Source organism: Triticum dicoccoides, chromosome 5A (genome assembly GCF_002162155.2).
Source record: "Triticum dicoccoides isolate Atlit2015 ecotype Zavitan chromosome 5A, WEW_v2.0, whole genome shotgun sequence".
NCBI lineage: Eukaryota > Viridiplantae > Streptophyta > Magnoliopsida > Poales > Poaceae > Triticum > Triticum dicoccoides.
In genome coordinates, this window is record NC_041388.1 from 503,816,077 (window position 1) to 503,835,730 (window position 19,654).

The window sequence follows — 19,654 nt, forward strand, 5'->3', positions numbered from 1 at the left end:
GATCCCTGCTGTGGTGAACCCTTCCGTCGTTGGAGTAGCTGAGCTGGGGTGGAACACAGAAACGCAGGAGCACGACAAACCACACAAGGTTTTCTTTGACACATATCTGTAATAGAAGTAATTTTGTAAGGGCTTGTTTGAATTTGAGGATTCTAACAATGCACGGATAGGAAAATAGACAGGAATAGGATAGGAATGCACGTGCAAAACAGAGAATTTAAAAACAGAGGATTTCTGCCAATCTGGGTGTTTGGTTCACAAGAATTGGAAGATCACAGGATGCAAAGAAGCATGGTGAGATTAAGTCAAACCACAAGAAAATGTACGGTTATAATGCTATTATGCTACTATCTCTTAGTCTTGTGCTTCATGAATAGGAATTTCAAAAGGAGGACAAGTGGAAATTAAAATTCCTACGGTTTTTCTTTCAAGGAGACACTAAAGGAACAAATCCTACAGTTTTCCTTTGCTCCATTCCTTTGCACCAAATTCATGAAAAGTAGTACCATATGAAACTTTCCAATTCCTATGTTTTTCATTCACTTTTCCTTTCAAGCACTAGCGATTCTAGTAGGCAGGCTTGAGCAAGGAAAAGCCTACACTAAAAAAATGTTTTTGTGCTACTTCTGTTACTTTGGACCCAGGCCACTGCCCTACTAGCTCAACTCCCAGGGCCATCGACAAATGCACAACTCAAACGCGCAGAGATAAATAATGATGGCGTTCAAGAGAGTCCATCACGGATAGCTAAGTTGCCTGGTACCTCACTGCTTGTCATATAGTTGGATAAAATGATCGTATTTCCCGTTACTTTGTGTGCTCAATGGACAATATATATAACATGTAGAGTAAAAAAGATATGCAACAACTGTACAACCTCTTTGGCGAAGCCATGTCGATCTCAGCTAACTTGGCTGTCGGAGGAGGGGAAGAAGATCTTAGGCATCTGGAGATGGAGCCCGAGGTACTGCTCCGCTGTGATGGAAGGTTTCATCGTTGGAGCAGCTCTGGTGAGTTGTATGATGCCGAGGCTCATGCAGGACAAGAGAGACAACGTTAACCTGAGTGGAATTCTAGTAGCATCTCTAATAGATGATGTAAAATACATAACCACAAAGTGCTACATGTATACATCAGCCGCTCATCTCTGAACTTAACTGTCGAAACTGAATTTAACTATTGAAACTAAACTTAACTATCAAAACTGAATTTTGTTATCGAAACTGAATTTTACTGTCGAAACCGAACACATTAGAGGTGAGGCTACACGTCAGTCGACTGACTTTTTCATCTCTGGTCAGTCGATTTTGCAGCCGTTGGATATGAAATCAAGGGCATGCAGTTCATCTTCAACCTCCACCCCCTGAGCGGCCAGCCACCACCGGCCAAACAGCCACCCCCCGCCGCCCTGCTTGCCCCGAAAACACTCCCCACCGCCGGTCCGCCGCCGCCCCGTCCATCCCTGTAGGGCCCCTCATGCCGAGCTTTATCTCTGGCGATCCCCACGCCACCGCCCCACCACCTCCGGCGACCACCGCCCCCACCCTAAACTCTAAGATAGATAGTGGGGCACCTCTCCGGCGAGCCCCCCTCCATGCTGCGGCTGGTTCTTCCTTAACTCCGACGAGCCCCCCACTCCCTGAAAATCGACTGACCCAAAAGTCGATTCAGTCGACTGAAGTGTAGCTAAATCGGAGCAGCATCACAAGTAAGAGCAAGAGCGAGAGTAGCAGCGCGAGCAAGAGAAAGAGCAGACCAGGCAGGGGACCGAGAGCAAGAGCAGAGAATCAGCGCGAGCGAGAGCTAAAGCATCAGCAGCTCCTACTGATGTGGACGCCGCCGCCGAGGGAGCGACGTCATGGAGGAAGTGGCCGGCGACGCCGCCGTTGATGGAGCCGCGCCGTGTCGGCTCGGGACCGACCGTCGGCAGCACCATGAGATCGAATCAAGAAGAAAATGCAGCGGTTAGTGTACAACCTCTTTGGTGGCGCCGATTAGGTCGTAGCTTCATCCGAGGAAACGGTGAAGATGATGCTCTTTCGGTGGTGCAGGTGAAGACGGTGGTGTGGGAATGGAGGTGGCGCGAAAGACGAGGGGAACACCGGGGCATCTCCTTGGAGGTGGAGGACAGTGTGGCTGAACCGGCAGGACGACCATATCGACGATGGATCCTCATCTGGTACGGTGGATGAGGGACGTCGAGGTGTTGCTATGGACGATGTCGTCGGGGAAGAGGCTCCGGCTGGGTGGCGGACAGAGGAGGGTGTGGGGCTTCGCGGGTTTTCACGGCCTCGGTGTATGAATGGGTGGGCAGATGGGATGGGAGTGGGGAACCATGGCTTAGGGACGCGCTTGTCCGGAATGTGGGGTAAGTTACGAAAGTACCCCCACCGATTTGAGGCGGTTCTTTCGGTTCAGGGGTATCACGGGCATTTTGCGTGTCGGGATTTCACAGGAGGTGGGAGTTTTCACGCGCGTTGTAATTTTGGAATAGCAAGGCGCGGGTTGAGATGGAGGTAGTTGTCGGAGCACAACAAGACAAAGATATATCTTAAATATTTCGGGCTAACAAGGCGCGGGTTGAAATTTCCGGACAAGCCTAACGTGTACTGTACCAAATCAATTCGCACTACAAATGTCGTTCAAAACTTTGAATTCATGTTATGTTCAATTAAAATATTTTGCAATGTGTATAATGCATGCAACCTAGTACTCAAATGAACGTTTTAGTGCATTCCAAACGTATATATTACCGCTTCAGTATGAACTAAATTTGAATTCGGTTCTCTATTTGAATAAGATCTACAATAATGATTGTTCTGAAGTCAAAGCATTTGAATTCGTTTTTCTGTTTTAATAAGATCTACAATCGTTATTATTGTCAAGTTAAACCATCGTTTGTGTATTATCTTCATAGCACACCACATGATTAGTCTCGAGTTACATATGAACTGTGTGTACTATACGAACTCGAACTCGATTTTTTGAATCCACTTTATGTTGATTTCAAATCATAATACAATTCAAGCTCTAGCTAGATCTTCACAAACTAAACCATGTCTCATATGTATAATGTGTTTATCACATTATGTATGGTGCCCCGCCCCTGCGCCTACAAGTATTTAGATGTGAGTTGCAAACACCACACATTACCACAAATTCAAATAAAATGTGAGAATGTTCGATATATGGTATTGTTTATATTGTTCGATATTTAGTTGTAAGCTGCAAATGCCACACATTATCACAAATTCAAATAAAATGTGAGATTGTTCGATGTATAGTATGTTTAGATTGTTCGACATTTAGCTGTGAGTTGCAAACACCATGCATTATCACATTATGGTATAACATATGCAAAACCACAACACGTGTATCACCACTATATTCATGCATGCATATGTTTAAAACACTATGATATCTTGTTCAAATATACGAATCCACTTTCATATCAAATTATGATCTTTGTTAGTCTCTTACAACCACACAATCCTCTAACCTTTGTAGCTACCACTAACTTTCTCTCGTGCATGCACATGCCCTCCTCGCCCTCCCCCTCCCTCAGCATTCTATCCATCGCGCACATTCATTTTTTTCTTTAGGTCATCCTCCCACAGTCTCCACAACTCCTTTCCGACACACACCAGTCCATAAACCTCTCTAGCGATGTCTGCCTACAACATACACACGCACCTTCAATCTCCTCCTTTATGTGTCCTTGCCTCGTGTCTCTCATACGGTCCCACACACGTGTAAACTCTCGCCCCTCTTTTCATCGATCTCACAACCGCACAGTCCTCCCCCTATCTAGCTAGTAGCTGGGCCTCTCGCACCACCTCCTAGCTCCATTCTCTCTGTCTATCCGTCTCGCCGGGCCTTATTTGCCTCTAACAAATGGACGTAAACCGACCGATCTCCCGCTATACATATAGCTAGCTAGGTCCTTATAACTCATTTTTTCCCACGTGTTGATCGATCTACCTCATTAGTTGTGTCTATCCCTTCCTCCGACAAACGACAATTGATCTATCGATCTAGTTAGGTTTGCTTACCAAACACATGGTTCCCCTTTCATCATCCATGGATGTGTCCCGACAGATCTATCACGCACAGGCACACACAGAAACACATCCCCACTCTTATTGATAATATTGCAGTTCCACCCCCAGTTTGTCTAGTAGGCCTCTCCCACCATCTTCAAGAAGCAACTCCATCACCCATCCATCACTCTACCCCTCTCCCTCCCTCTCTCTCTCCTCTCTCTCTGTGTCCCATCCTATTTCCCGTCCTTCAGCTATGTATGGCTGTCGACCGATCTCCCTCAAGACATAGTTGGGTCTCTCCTTCTCAACACATATACTAGTCATTCTACCTCTATAGTTAGGCCTCTGCCTACCCCTCCCCCACCCCCTCGCACACACACACACACAGATACATCGAGCGCTCTAGTCATGTCTCCCTGGCACACACAAACTTGACCTGTGCCCTCTGACGTTCCGGTAGCTAGGTCAGTCGCCCTATATCTTTGACCTACACACACACACACAATTTCGATGGCTCTCTTCATCGATCTCGCACCCACCCACTTGATCCTCTCTTCGACTCTATCGATATCTATGACCCCTCCCTCTCTTCTCGTGGATCTCCCGACCCTCTATATGATATGCATAGGCCTCCATTTCACACACATTGCATGCAATTTTTTTTGAGATGTCATCGACGCATATTCCCACAAATACGTTCACGAACGCACAAGCCATTTGTCTAGGTTTGTATCTCTCACACACACCCATGTAGGTGGGGGACGTGCACGAAGAGAAGAGGTGCACGCACGGCGCACGTACTCTCGTCTCTTTCCCAACCACACCCGCGCTGGTACACGATGGAGCTCATTTCTGTACGAAAAGGAAGCCCACATGGTAACTTGACACGTGTACTGGTTGTCCACTAGATGGAGGGAGGATCATCTACCACGGGTGACCAAACAAATTGCGACTTGACGTGTTATGTTAAAAAAGAGGCAAACCATGTGGGGCCTACCTTAGAGGCAAGGCTCTATGCACTGGAGTACTTTTGATGTGTCCCGTCAACTCGCAGAATGAGGAGAAGCATGCTTAGTACGCCCGCTCCCTCGCCCACGCGCGCGGTGGCTCGCAGGACGAGGAGAAATTTTTACTAGTACTCCCTCTGTTTACTCCTCGTCCCTACCTTGGTTAGAGATATTATCATATTGTTTGGAATATATGTCCTTTAGTAGATTTCAATATGAACTACTAGTACATACTCCAAACACTGATGTATATAGACGTGTTTTAGAGTGTAGACTCACTCATTTTGCTCCATATGTAGTCCATATTGAAACGGACGTAATAGTACGCACTCGCCCTTGCCCCTCGACCCTGGCCACGTGGTGGACGTGTAGCAATTCATTCGGTCTCATATAGCCAGAATGATATATACTACGGTACCATTATTGCTCGACTTCCCAAAGAGGCGAAGAGCCAATCGCAAGGTTAATAGTTTGGAGATGCCAAGCGCAAGGTTTATAGGAGAATGAGTAGTAGGTGTCGCGTCATTTATAAATAAAGTTTTTTTCTTCAGTGGCACGTACGCAATATAAATAGGTTCATATGGAGAGAAAAGGAAACTGCTCTAGTATATACATAGGCAGGACGAGCCTACACCGTTGCTTGCTTGGGTTGCTCTCTTCAGTTTTCACACTCTCTTGCACAAAATCACTGTGGCCACATCTCTAACATCCCGGCGGATCACGTCCGCCGGGGGAAGGGGTGGATGCTTAGTGTAGATCCGTTCGCCGTCACCGACGGCAAAAACCCACTGTCGGCACGTCCCGATCAGGGGTCCCCGCCACTCTCTCTCACAAAGCCGGTGAGGTTGCCTTCGTCCATTGCTCACTGCCGCGACGTGGGTAGTTGCCTCCTCCTGTCGCCCTCCTCTAGGTTGAGCTACGTCCCAACATCCCTCAGGTATAATGCAATTTACAGCCGGCTTGCACCACTGCTCCAGCTGCCCACATCACTCCATGTGGATATTTCTCTACTTCTTTGCCCCGCACATACCTCTACTGGCTTCTACGTACTGTATTTGTGATGATTTTATGTCTCATCAACTAGTCCCAGTAATCTTGAATCGGACATACCGCATTGTACTATCTCGCTGATAAATTACAGTACGTACTATACAAGTACTTCCTCCGTTCCTAAATATAAGTCTTTGTAGAGATTTCACCATGAACCACATACAGACGTATATAGATGCATTTTAAGTGTAGATTCATTCATTTTGTTCTGTATGTAGTCCACCTAGTGGAATCTCTACAAAGACTTATATTTAGGAACGGAGGGAGTACTATGTAAAGAGTTAGGTGTCGCACGGTGTCCAGAAAATATGGTGATAGTGTGAGGTGGGCTATGTAATCACTGAGCCTGCGTGTTTTCACTGCTCTTGCACTCCTCCGCCATAAGAATGGAGAAAATGTAATCTAGTAGTACCTCCTTTCGCCGAAAGTGTGGGACATCTAGCAGTCCTACCACCTCAGTAATAAAGACCAATGAGCCGTCAAATCACATAGACCCAGCAATAAGTTGGAAGAATGAAGCAACCATCACTCTTGAATCCGCTTCTCCCTTCAACGCAGGCGCCAGTGAGAGGTCGCGCCCGCTCTGTCCGGGCATGAATGCGGCACTAACCATTTCAGGCGGGAAGCGCGCGCGGGTAATGGAGGGGCTTTGGGTGGGCCAGGTTGGTCAGGAGTGGGCGTGGCAGCTATCCGCCTGTCCCTAACGGACGCCCAGAAAAGAGAGGATGCACCGACTCTAGCGGCTAAAATCATACACTACACACCATCTCTCTGTAGGAGTGGGTCGATCTGTCTCTCTCTGTAACACACACATGCTGTTAAACACACACACGGACATGCACATGCACACACATGTTCGTAGAATAGGAAAATCGTGCGAGTGCAAAGCCACATGAAGTGAGATACAAATGGAGTACGTACAAGAAGAGAAGAGGTGATGAATGTTCCATCAAACCTGGGCGGAGGAGTAGTACTCCCTCCGTCTAGGTGTTAAGTCATCATATGGAAATCAGATATTCCCAAAATGTTTAGGCGTCGTCCATTAACTTTACATCTCAATCCCCTCCTGGCCTCGTTGCTGTAAGTGCATCTAGTGCCACCCCTAGTTGGTTTTGGAGTATTGATGACAAACCTGGTTGAGGGACTAATGTGTTTGTCAGAATTGCAGGACAACACAGGTAGAAGTCCCTCATTCATTCAGTTTTCCTACCGACCCCTAAAAATGTATGAAGTCATTGAAGACAAAGGTGGTATGTGAAGGTATTCACATTGAAGACTATGACAAGAGAAGACATCGCGTGAAGACTATGGAGCATGAAGACTTAGTTGTTTCGTTGTTTCCTTTTCTTCCTTGTTGAGTCATAGGAATCACCGTACTATTAACTGGGGTCCAAGTGAACCAGTCAGAATGACTGAAGTGATGCTTAACCAAAAATCCTATGTCTTCGAGCGAATACAATGAGAGCAAACCTTATCCAGAGATGGATGAGTCAGCTTTACTTGTAGCCCAAGTAAAGTTGTCGCGTGTGTTTGAAATCTGACCGTTGAGACATGTGTCAGTTCCTTAGTGACCCAGGGTCATTTCGGGAAAATCAGGTCGGGTTGCCTAGTGGCTATAAATAGCCCACCCCCTACACCATAAGTTGGTTGGCTGCTCAGAGTTAGTGCATGGCTTTTGTCGTTTGAGAGCAACCCACCTCGAAGACTTTGAGAGAGAAATCCTTGAGCGGACAAAGCCCTAAACACCCAGAGCCAAAGAGTGTTAGGCATCACTGAAGTCTTCCTGTCTGTGTGATCTGAAGACTTATTACATTTGAGGACTGTGAATCCTCCAGCCGGTTAGGCGTCGCGTTTTGAGCATCCAAGAGTCATTGTGGATCACCGGTGAATGAAGTCAGTGAAGGTTTGGAAGTCTACCTTGAAGACTTATCAGAGTAATTGGGCGAGGATTGGGTGTCCTTAGCTCAAGGGGAATAAGGTGAAGACGTGGTCTTCTGAGTTAAATCTCAGCCTCCCTAACCAGACGTACAGTTGTCACAGCAACTGAAACTGGTCCAACAAATCATTGTCTTCTACAAGTCACTGGTTCTATCCTCTCCCTCTCCTTACTTACAGTTTGTCTTCTTGAAGTCATTTCCTGCTTGCATTACCTGTTTGACTTCACTGTGTGAACACTGTCACTGTTTGGCATCATACTATCTTCCGTCCTGATCTTTACTACCTAGTTGCTATTAGTCTTTGTGCTTTCACTTCATTGAATACTTGACTATGGCTTGCCTAGTGTAGTCTACCTTCCGCTGCATATCATAGGTTCATTTCTATCGTTTGTCTTCGAAACTCCCATGTTTTGAAGACTTTCATAAAAATCGCCTATTCACCCCCCTCTAGTTGATAACTAGCACTTTCAATTGGTATCAGAGCAAGGTACTCCCTTGTTCTGTGTGATTCGGTTTAACCACCTGGAGTTTTAGCTATGTCAACTGCAGGGATAATTAAAGTCTCCGTTGCGTGCCTCGTCTTCGATGGAACTGAATATCCCTACTGGAAGAATAAGATGCGCATGCATCTTGAAGCCATTGATGTCAACCTCTGGTATGTCGTCAAGAATGGCGTTCCCAAGGACGGAGAAGGTTTCACTGCTGCTGATGTCAAGAAGTTCGTTCAACTGGATTCCACTGCCAAGAACATCATCTGTGGTCATCTGACCAAAGGACAGTATGGTCGTGTGAATGCTCTAGAAACATCCAAGCTAGTTTGGGACTGGCTCTCCAAGGTCAACGAAGGCGTCTCAACCCAGAGAGATCAAAGGATCAGTGTCCTTTGCAACCTCTTCAACCTCTTCAAGAGAAACGACAATGAGAATGTTCAGCTCACGTTTGATCGCCTCACTGACATCACAAATGAGCTTCAAGCTCTCGGCACTACTGAGGTCACCAAGCATGAAATCGTTAAGACACTCCTGAGATCACTTGACACCTCGTTTGACACCCTAGCCCTGATGATTCAAGAACGTCCTGACATCAAGGGACTCGATCCATTTGACATACTTGAAAGGCTCAACACACATGAGTTTCAGCTCTCTGTGAAAAGAGACATCTACGGCCCCAACTATGGCCGAACTCGCGCCTTGAAGGCAAAAGTTGTTTCCTCATCTGAAGAAGAATCTGACTACAGTTCTGATGATCCTGAAGACATTCGAAAGGAGCTTGCTATGCTTGTGAAGAAGTTCCAGAAATTCACCAAGAAGAACGACTTCGGAAAGTCTTCACGATCCAGCTCAAGGAATGATGAAGCTTCTGCTCATGACTACACGAAGAGAACATGCCACAAGTGCAAGAAACCTGGTCACTACATCTCTGAGTGTTCGCAGTGGGACAATGAGAACAAGAAGAAGAAGATCAAGGAATATGATTCTGACGACAAGAAGAAGAAATACTCAAAGTCTTCTTCCAAGTCTTCCTCGAGGTCTTCATCACACAAGAAGATCTCATCTAGCAAGGCTCGTGTGTCTGTTGGCAAGGAAATGGATTCAAAGGAGGAGTCTACTTCTGAGGAGGCGGATGTGGAGTCTGAGGAGGAGTCCGATTCTGGCATTGCGAGTCTGGCTACAGCCTACATTGCCAAGTCCATCGTCAACACTGAAGACAACGATTTCGTCACCGACGCCAATGCTGATGACAAGGACAACTCCGCTCCCACCTATTGCTTCATGGCACGTGGTGCCAAGGTAAACTCATGCAATACTCACTATCAAACATCCAGTGAAGATGACTCTGATTGTGATGCCAAACCCAGCTACAAAACACTTGCTAAAATTGCAACTGAACAACAGAAAGCTATGGAACATATTCAAAAACTGTTAGACAAAAGCGATGACCTGTTGGACACTGAAATGACTCGATCTCAGTCCTTAATTGAAGACATAAAAAATCTTCATGTTAAGTATGAGGAACTTGAAAGTCGTCATGAAACGCTCTCAATAACTCATAAAAAGCTTTCCTATGATTATCTTCAAAGGAAGCAAGAAATTGAGAAATTGAGAGCGGCTCATGAAGATCTTCAAAAGGAAAACGAGTCACTTCGCGCTAAACAGATCAGTCCCGCTCATGAAGGATTTGAACCACCATGTCTTAAATGCCTTGAGCGTGATAATGCTACTTCTATTGCTGAATGTTCTACTGCTGCTACTGTTGCAATATCTTCAACTGCCGATGTTGTAACTAACCCCTCTGTTCAGGATGCCACTGCTATTGCTGATGAAAATGCTAGGTTGAAGACATTGCTTGAAACAGGGATGTTCAAAAGTCTCAAAGGGCATCAGACATTATGTGATGTCCTCAAAAGGAAGATTCTGAACCGAAACCCTAGGAAAGAGGGTGTTGGCTTCGAAAGGAAAATGAATGCTGATGGCTCTTACTGGAAACCTGAGCAGTACACCAAAACCACATGGGTTGCTGCAAAGGAACCTTCAGTGGATCCATCCACCCTATCTGGCTTCACTTGTGCTAATCCAATTGTCATTGATGAATCCTTTGATGTAAACTATAAACTGTTTAAGAATCAGAATGGTGAAGTGTTTGCCAGGTATATTGGTACTAACTGCAGGTATGGGCCACCTATGAAGAAAGTATGGGTGCCGAAAAAATGTCTGGAGAATATTCCTGTGAATGTCATCATGACACCACAAAGTAAGAAGACATACCCCAGACCACAGGCTTCATATGGTCCAAAGGCTTCATACAGACAGAGGACTCACCTGAGTCGCACTAACGCAAATGTTTTGCAGGGAAACCATACTCAGGCCTATGAATATGAGCGTGTTTCATCGAACCGCCATGTTCATAAGACCCAGAACTACTCTGCTTACTCTTATGAATTCTATATTCCTACTGCAAGACTGTTCACCAGGGCTCCAAAGCCAAAGTTCTTAGATGCTGCACTTAGACTCATTTCTTCGAAGCCACCCTTGAAGATGTGGGTGGCTAAGAAAGCTTAACTTTCTTTTGCAGGGAAAGGTCTTCAGCCGAAAATCAAAGGCGTCTGAAGCTATTGCTGGGGACCTAAAACATATAGAAGGGCGCAAGATCAAATGCCCAAATGGTCTTATTATGTATTTTGTTCCTGCGTCGCTTGCTACTTGTCCTATCAGTCCTAACCTCGATCTAAGCTTTCATAATGCACTTGCTCGTCAAATGTTTATGCTTCACATTGCTCTTCGTGAAGCCTATCCCCCTAACTGCACTGTAGGGTATGACACCAGCGGCTTCAGAATGGATTATTGATAGTGGATGTACTAATCACATGACCGGCGAACGAAGTCTTCTCATGGACTCAACCTTACGTCCATCTGACAAAAGTCACATAACATTTGCTGATATTGGTAAAAGCAAGGTATTGGGTCTAGGTAGAGTTGCAATCTCAAAGGATCAGCACATGGATAAAGTGATGCTTGTTGAATCCCTTGGTTTCAACTTAATGTCTGTCTCAATGCTTTGCGATTTAAACTTGATTGTGATATTTGGAAAATACCGATGCCTTGTTCTAATGGAATATGACAAGTCTCTAGTTTTTGAAGGGTATTAGAAGGATGATTTGCACATGGTAGATTTCTCAGCAGGACCACCGCTTGCCGTATGTCTTCTTGCAAAAGCTTCAGAGTGCTGGCTCTGGCATCAAAGGCTAGGGCATGCTGGCATGAGGAACTTGCATACTCTTGCAAAGAAGAAGCATGTCATAGGCATCGAAGGCATCAAGTTCAAGAAGGACCACTTATGCAGTGCCTGTGAAGCTGGAAAGATGACGAGAGCCAAGCATCCCTCGAAGACAATCATGACAACGACTCAACCCTTCGAACTGCTACACATGGACCTCTTCGGCCCCACTCACAACTCTACTCTTACTACTACTGCTTGTCTCTATGGCTTTGTCATTGTTGATGATTATTCAAGATATACATGGGTACATATAATCCTCTACAAGACTGAAGTGCAGGATGTCTTCAGACGCTTCGCAAATCGAGCCATGAACAACTATGGCATCAAGATCAAGCACATCAGAAGTGACAATGGCACTGAATTCAAGAACACTGGCCTCGACACTTATCTCGATACACTAGGCATCACTCATGAGTTCTCAGCACCGTACATGCCGTAGCAGAATGGCATCGTGGAACGCAAGAACAGAACACTCATTGAGATGGCTCGAATGATGCTTGATGAATACAAGACACCAAGAAAGTTCTGGCCTGAAGCTATTGATATTGCATGCCATGTCATCAACCGTGTTTATCTTCACAAGCTTCTGAAGAAAACATCCTGTGAACTCCTAACTGGTATGAAGCCAAATGTCAGTTACTTCAGAGTATTTCGTGCTAGGTGCTGGATCAAGGATCCACATCACACTTCAAAATTTGCACCGAAAGCACATGAAGGTTTTATGCTTGGTTACGAAAAGGATTCACACTCCTACAGAGTCTTCAACCTCTTTCACTATAAAGTGGTTGAAACTGTGGATGTGCAGTTCGATGAGACTAACAGCTCACAAAGAGAGCACCTGCGAAGTGTGCTAGATGAAATTCCATCCAGTGAATCCATCAAGCTTATGGGAACTGGAGAAATCATACCGTTTGAAGTATAGCCTGAAGAGGAACTTATCATCTCTGCACCTAATCAACCTGAAGAGAACGCTCAGCCTGAAGACAATCCTTCAAATGATGACAATGATTAGCAAGAGCAAAATCTTTGTCCAGTTCATCCTCGTGTTGCAAATGAAGTATAGATTGAGAAGATAACTGATAGCATCAATGCACCTGGTCCACTCACTCGTTCAAGGGCAACACAACTAGCAAATTTCTGTGGGCACTTCGCATTCATCTCAATATTTGAACCCAAGAAAGTTGATGAAGCCTTCATTGAACCTGAATGGATTCAAGCTATGCAAGAAGAGCTTCAATAGTTTGAGCTGAATAATGTATGGGAACTGGTCAAGCGTCCTGATCCTCATAAACACAATATCATAGGCACTAAATGGATATATCGCAACAAGCAAGATGAGAATGGTCAAGTTGTCAGAAACAAGGCTCGTCTCGTTGCTCAAGGATACACTCAAGTTGAAGGAATTGACTTTGATGAAACGTTTGCTCCCGTGGCTAGGCTTGAAGCTGTACGCGTACTTCTGGCCTATGCAAATCATCATAACATCCTTCTGTATCAAATGGATGTGAAGAGTGCCTTTCTCAATGGCAAGATTTAAGAAGAAGTGTATGTTGCACAACCGCCTAGTTTTGAAGATCCAAAACATCCTGACATGGTTTACAAGCTCAACAAGGCACTGTATGGCCTCAACCAAGCCCCTCGTGCTTGGTATGACACACTCAAAGACTTCCTCAAGAGCAAAGGCTTCAAACCTGGTTCCCTGGATCCCACACTCTTCACGAAGATATATGATGGTGAAATGTTTGTGTGCCAAATATATGTGGATGACATTATCTTCGGCTGCACTAATAAGAAATATAGTGATGAGTTTGGAAACATGATGCAAGAGCAATATCAGATGTCCATGATGGGTGAGCTGAAGTTCTTCCTTGGTCTTCAAATTCGGCAGCAACACAACGGCATCTTCATATCTCAAGAGAAATACCTCAAAGATTGCTTGAAGAAGTTTGGAATGCAAGACTGCAAAGGTTATATGACGCCAATGCCTACTAAAAGTCATCTGGATCCTGACGCTAATGGTAAAGACGTCGATCAAAAGGTATACTGCTCCATGATTGGTTCTTTGCTTTATTTATGTGCATCTAGGCCAGATATCATGCTTAGTGTTTGCATGTGTGCCGGATTCCAAGCGGCACCAAAGGAATCACATCACTTAGCTGTGAAGCGAATTCTTTGATATTTGGCTCACACCCCAACACTAGGATTATGGTATCCAAAGGGCTCAGAGTTTGATCTAGTTGGATTCTTGGATGCTGAATATGCTGGTGACAAGGTGGATCACAAGTCTACATCAGGCACATGTCACTTTCTGGGACGATCACTTATGTGTTGGTCTTCAAAGAAGAAGAACTGTGTATCTCTCTCCACTGCTGAATCTGAATACATTGCTGCTGGATCTTGTTGCGCTCAGCTTCTTTGGATAAAGCAAACACTCAAAGACTATGGCATTCATCTGAGGCAAGTGCCACTCTACTGTGACAATGAAAGCACCATCAAGATTGCCAACAACCCAGTTCAGCACTCGAAGACAAAGCACATTGAGATCCGTCATCACTTTCTTAGAGATCATGTCATGAAGGAAGATATTGATATCATTCACGTCAACACTGAAGAGCAACTGGCAGATATCTTCACAAAGCCCTTGGATGAGAAAAGGTTTTGCATGTTACGGTGTGAGCTAAATATCTTGGAATCCTCAAATGTCCTGTGATCAAGCACACATCCTAACACTTATGCATGTTGATGACTTAGATGTGCAACACACAAAGTAACGTATATCTTCAATTAATGAAGACTTACACACTAAGTGTGAATACATTAACGCGGAATTTGACTTCGGAGCGCCACGATAATTGTGCGCCGTGTCTGGGTCTAATACTTCCTATACGGTGGGTAACGCCACCACCAAACTTTTGTTTTGAGTGTTTTCTGTTGGCGTTACATTTGCAAAGTCTTCACATTTGGTTTGTCTTCAATATTAACATGGCTTCATGTTTATCTTCACTATATTGATTTGGTCTTATTCGGATATATTCATATATTTGCATTCTGTCCTCTACAACATTCACTTATAGCTATGTCTTCTCGTTAAATCTTTTGAACTAAGTGAATGTGATCGGACCCTAACCTTTCTATGCTCCCGTCTCAAGTCTATCTATCCAAATCATATGCATTCTATTGAAACTGTCAAATGTCTTCGTTGGGTCCTTGTCAGCAGAAGATACAAAGACAAACATTAAATCTGTTTTGAATGCTCAATCCTTTTTGCCTGAAACACGGAGAAGCGGGAATGACCACCCGACAATCCTGGCGTGCGTGGGAACATGGAACAACCTCCAATGTGTTGAATGATCGCCATGTGTCCTTCAGATGTTAACCGCCAGGGGCACCTGCGTAATAACGCTGTGCCGTCCCTGCCCCTATAAATACACGCCTCACCCCAGTCATTATCTCTCCTTCCACTTCTCTCTCTCTCTCGCACAAACCCTAGCGCCACCACTATACGACGCCAGCGACGAAGCGCTTAGCTACCGCGACCTCACCGACGCCGTCGTCACGCCGGGCGCGGACATCGTCTTCTCCGCCGTCGCCGTAGGTGTCCTCCGTCGCCAAGTCAGGGCATGGAAGATTGAACTGCTCGACCTCATCTCCTACTCTATCTAGCAGTTCCTCGAGTGGTAAATAAAACTCGTTTTATAGTCTTTTTGATCCGATAGATTCATCCTTTTCAACCACAAGTGGTTTCTGTCCCTACAAAGTTGGATCTATCTCATTCTGCATCTCATAGCATGCCTAGTATGTTCACTTATGCTTCACAAAGTAGTTAGATTCCTCACTTGTACTTATTTGTGGATTCACACAAATCTGGAACCAACTCTCTACATATGAGTGAATGTCTTCGCACTATGAGGTCAATGTCTTCTAAACTGATTTATCTTCAAAATCTTCTGAGAATGCATATGACCTCTTCCCCTTCCCTCGCATCTCTAATGCTGTCACAGGTACATGTCCGTGGGAGAATCCCTTGGTTCTCATAGTCTGCATTCATTTCAAGAGTTCTTACAGCATCATATAAATTCTCCTGAAGCCAATTCTTGTGTGACCAGTAGACGAAAGACTTTGACAGTGTTGAAGCCATTCAGTCTAAACTTCATGGCAATAGAAAAATCAGTCAGGAAGGGCGGCAGACAGCACCATGAAAACACTGCTAAGGACCTGCCACCGGATCTCTATGAGTTATACAAGTTAGAAACAAAAGAGACCTATGGAGAACGCAAGAACCGAATCCAATTGATTCGAAGACATTGGGCAGAGGAATGATTCAAGTACAGATTCGTCACCGATGAATATGCTAAGAAGAATCCCATAAAGGGCCCTTGGGGAGATATAATATACAAAGGTCTTCAGCTCAAGTCGATGTCCGAAGCTATTGCTCAGGGCTTCTACCCCTGCATGATTCGTGGACCTCAGCCTGGAAATGCCGACCCATCCTCTCTGTTATGGTGTCGTGAAGATAATCTCTTCAAGCGCAACTTTCAGTTTGCAAAGAACTCAGCCAAGGAAAACAAGAAGTCTTTGGGATTAGTCTTCAACCCAGGCCCGTCTGTGCCACGTGCCGACGGGACACGCGAAGCTGAACCCAATCTTGTTGGGCCCTTCTAGAACTTAGAAGGTCTCATCACTCATATAATGGTTCAAGGGGCAGACGTGGATCAACCTGCAGATGATGCTGATTCTGACGAAGCGCCTGCACCACCGAAGCCTGTGAAGCAAAAGAAACCAAAGGCTTCAAAGCCCCCATCTGCACCAAAGGTCTCACGGGCGAAGCCTCTGACCACTGCACCTCCTGAAGCCAGTGTGCAGTCTGAAGATCTCTCGCACATCTCCAAGTCTGACAAGTTGAAAAATCCCATGCAACCGACTAGTCAAGCGCTGACCCCTGCTGCTGTTTTGAGAAACGAGAATGACGCCATTGATCTGTCTAGCGACGACGATCTTGGTGATGACGCTCTTGAGCAATTTATAAAGAGCAAGCAAGAGGCGGAAATCTTCAATGATCTTCCCCTCTTTGATGTGGAAATCTTGTACAAGTTTATTGATGAGTGGTTTGACAGCCCAGACCTCGATTTTTATGATCTTCAGCTCCCAATTGGCCTTAGCGTCTCTCTCCATGGAGCCATTGCTCCTTAGCTGGCTCTTGCAAAGAAGATTGTTGAGCTGAAGCATAAAATTGACTATGAAAAGGCTCGGTTTATGAAGCACATGGCCAAGCTCAATGTTGAAGACATTCAAAACTTCAAGGTCATGCTGCATGAGCTCAAGGAGGCGTTTCACAAGAAACGTGCAGAAGCAAAAGGTTCTCGTGCCCGCATGAAGAATCTTGTTGCCAAATGTGTTCAAGGCTACAATAAAGCTGAAAAGCGCAAGGCTTTGGTGCGACTAGGCATCGACCCTAGAATGGCTGCCAAGAAGAAGAAGCCAGCTGTGGCCGAACCAGAAGCATCAAGGCAGGAAGAACCTCGCATTGTCTTCCCGGCCAGTATGACAGGCTCGAAGCCTAAGGTTCCCACAGTGGCATAGGAGCTCAAGAAGACTAGGGTAGCTGAAGCCGAAGCTAGAAAGCGCAAGACCAAAGCCACCACTGATGATGCTCCACCTACCAAGAATAGAAAGACAAAGAAGAGAGAACGGGCTGCTCCCACAGAGCCCCTTGATGTCGAGCCAATCTCAGTGGCTCGTCATGCGTCTGAACATCCAGAGCGCCAGTTGATAGTTCATGAGCCAGCTTCCACAGATGCTCCTGAAGCTGAAGAGAATCCGACTGTTGACCCCACCACAGCTGAAGACATTGGTCCTCACGACAATGTTGAAGATGATATTTTCTAGTAGCTTTGTTTAATTTGCGAAAATCAATTACCATTCTATAACGAGTAACAATTCTTTGTGGGATGAATTCATTCTTATCATTAGGAACAACAATAATACCTCCCTTATTAGGGACACAATGAACGGGACTTACCCATTTACTATCGGCAATAGGATAAATTATACCAGCCTCCAGAAGCTTTAGTATTTCATTTCTTACCACTTATTTCATCTTATGTTTTGACCGTTGTTGGTGACCCACAACTGGTTTAGCATCATGCTCCAAAATAATTTTGTGCTGACATAGAGTGGGACTAATGCCCTTAAGATCATCCAGAGTATATCCAATAGCGGCACAGTGATTCTTCAGAGTTTCAATAATTACTTTTCTTCATGCTCTGAAATGTTAGCATTAATAATAACATGATATATCTTCTTTTCATCGAGGTAAGCATATTTCAAAGTATTATGTAATTATTTAAGCTCAAACACGGGATCACCCTTGGGTGTAGGAGGATCCCCAAGATTTCAACATGCAAATTGTGTTTCAAAATAGGTCCTTGATTAAAGAATATTTCATCTATTTCCCTTCTTTCATTCATAAACATATCATTTGCATGGTCTAGAAAATTCACATGATTACTTATAACAAGACTTCTACCATGTCCTTAGTAACAAATGTAACTACTCACAAAGCATATTCGTGATCAAGATCGGAGGAGTATTAATTATCATTAAGGATCTAAACATATGATCTTCCACCGAATAAACCAACTAGCATCAACTACAAGGAGTAACCAATACTGCTAGCAACCCACAGGTACCAATCTGAGGTTTTGAGACAGAGATCAGAAGCAAGAGATGAACTAGGGTTTGAGAGGAGATGGTGCTGGTGAAGATGTTGATGGATATTGACCCCCTCTCGTTGAGAGGATCGTTCGTGATGACGATGGCCTCGATTTCCCCCTTCCCGGAGGGAAGTTTCGCCGGTAGAACAGCTCCGCTGGAGCCCTAGATTGATTCTGCCCAGGTTCCGCCACGTGATGGCGGCGCTTCGTCCCGAAAGCTTCCATCTTATTTTTTCAGGTCAAAACACACCATATAGCAGAAGATGGGCGTCGGGGGCCTGCCTGGGCCCCACAAGGATGGGGGCGTGCCCAGGGGGTAGGGCGCGCCCACCACCCTTGTGGCTGGCCGGTGGCCCCCCTCTGGTTCTTTCTTCGCCCAATATTTTTTATATATTCCAAAAATATTCTCCATGAAGTTTCAGGACTTTTGGAGTTGTGCGGAATAGGTCTCTATTATTTGCTCCATTTCCAGTCCAGAATTCCAGCTGCCGGCATTCTCCCTCTTCATGTAAACCTTACAAAATAAGAGAGAAAACACTACCAAAAAAAGACACACTGTGACATTTTGGGCCAAACAAATTTTTTTCTGTCATGCTTATGACACTTCTATGAAGATAATTGTGACAAAACCCAGTATCATTATAGATGTGGTGGGATCCTACTTCTATGACAAAAAATCATGACAGAAGATGGGCTTTTCGTCTTGGGCGGGTCAGAGACACAGCTGCATGACATTCTTTGGGCCGTCCATGACGAAAAAAATCATGGTAGGAGCGAGGGAGAGGAAAATATCGGGGAGTTCCCGGTTACGACGGGTGGTCGGGGCTGAGCGATGCACGAACGGATTGCGTGTTTCTCTCATACACGTACGCGCCTGGGTGCAAGGCGTTGGGATCTAACTGAAATTGAGCGAGGCGTTCGCCTACTGGACCCGGGCGATTCCACTGGCTACGCATTACTGAACCCGAGTGATCGATCGATCCCTGACTGTTAACTGGACCCGATCGAGTAGTTCCTTCACTACTGCTGCTAACTGAAACCGATTGAACCTGCTGCCTCTTGATGAACAGTGAGTGTTGTTGGGGGTTGGATGAGCAGTTCCTGGTGTGGGTTGGATGAATAGGCCC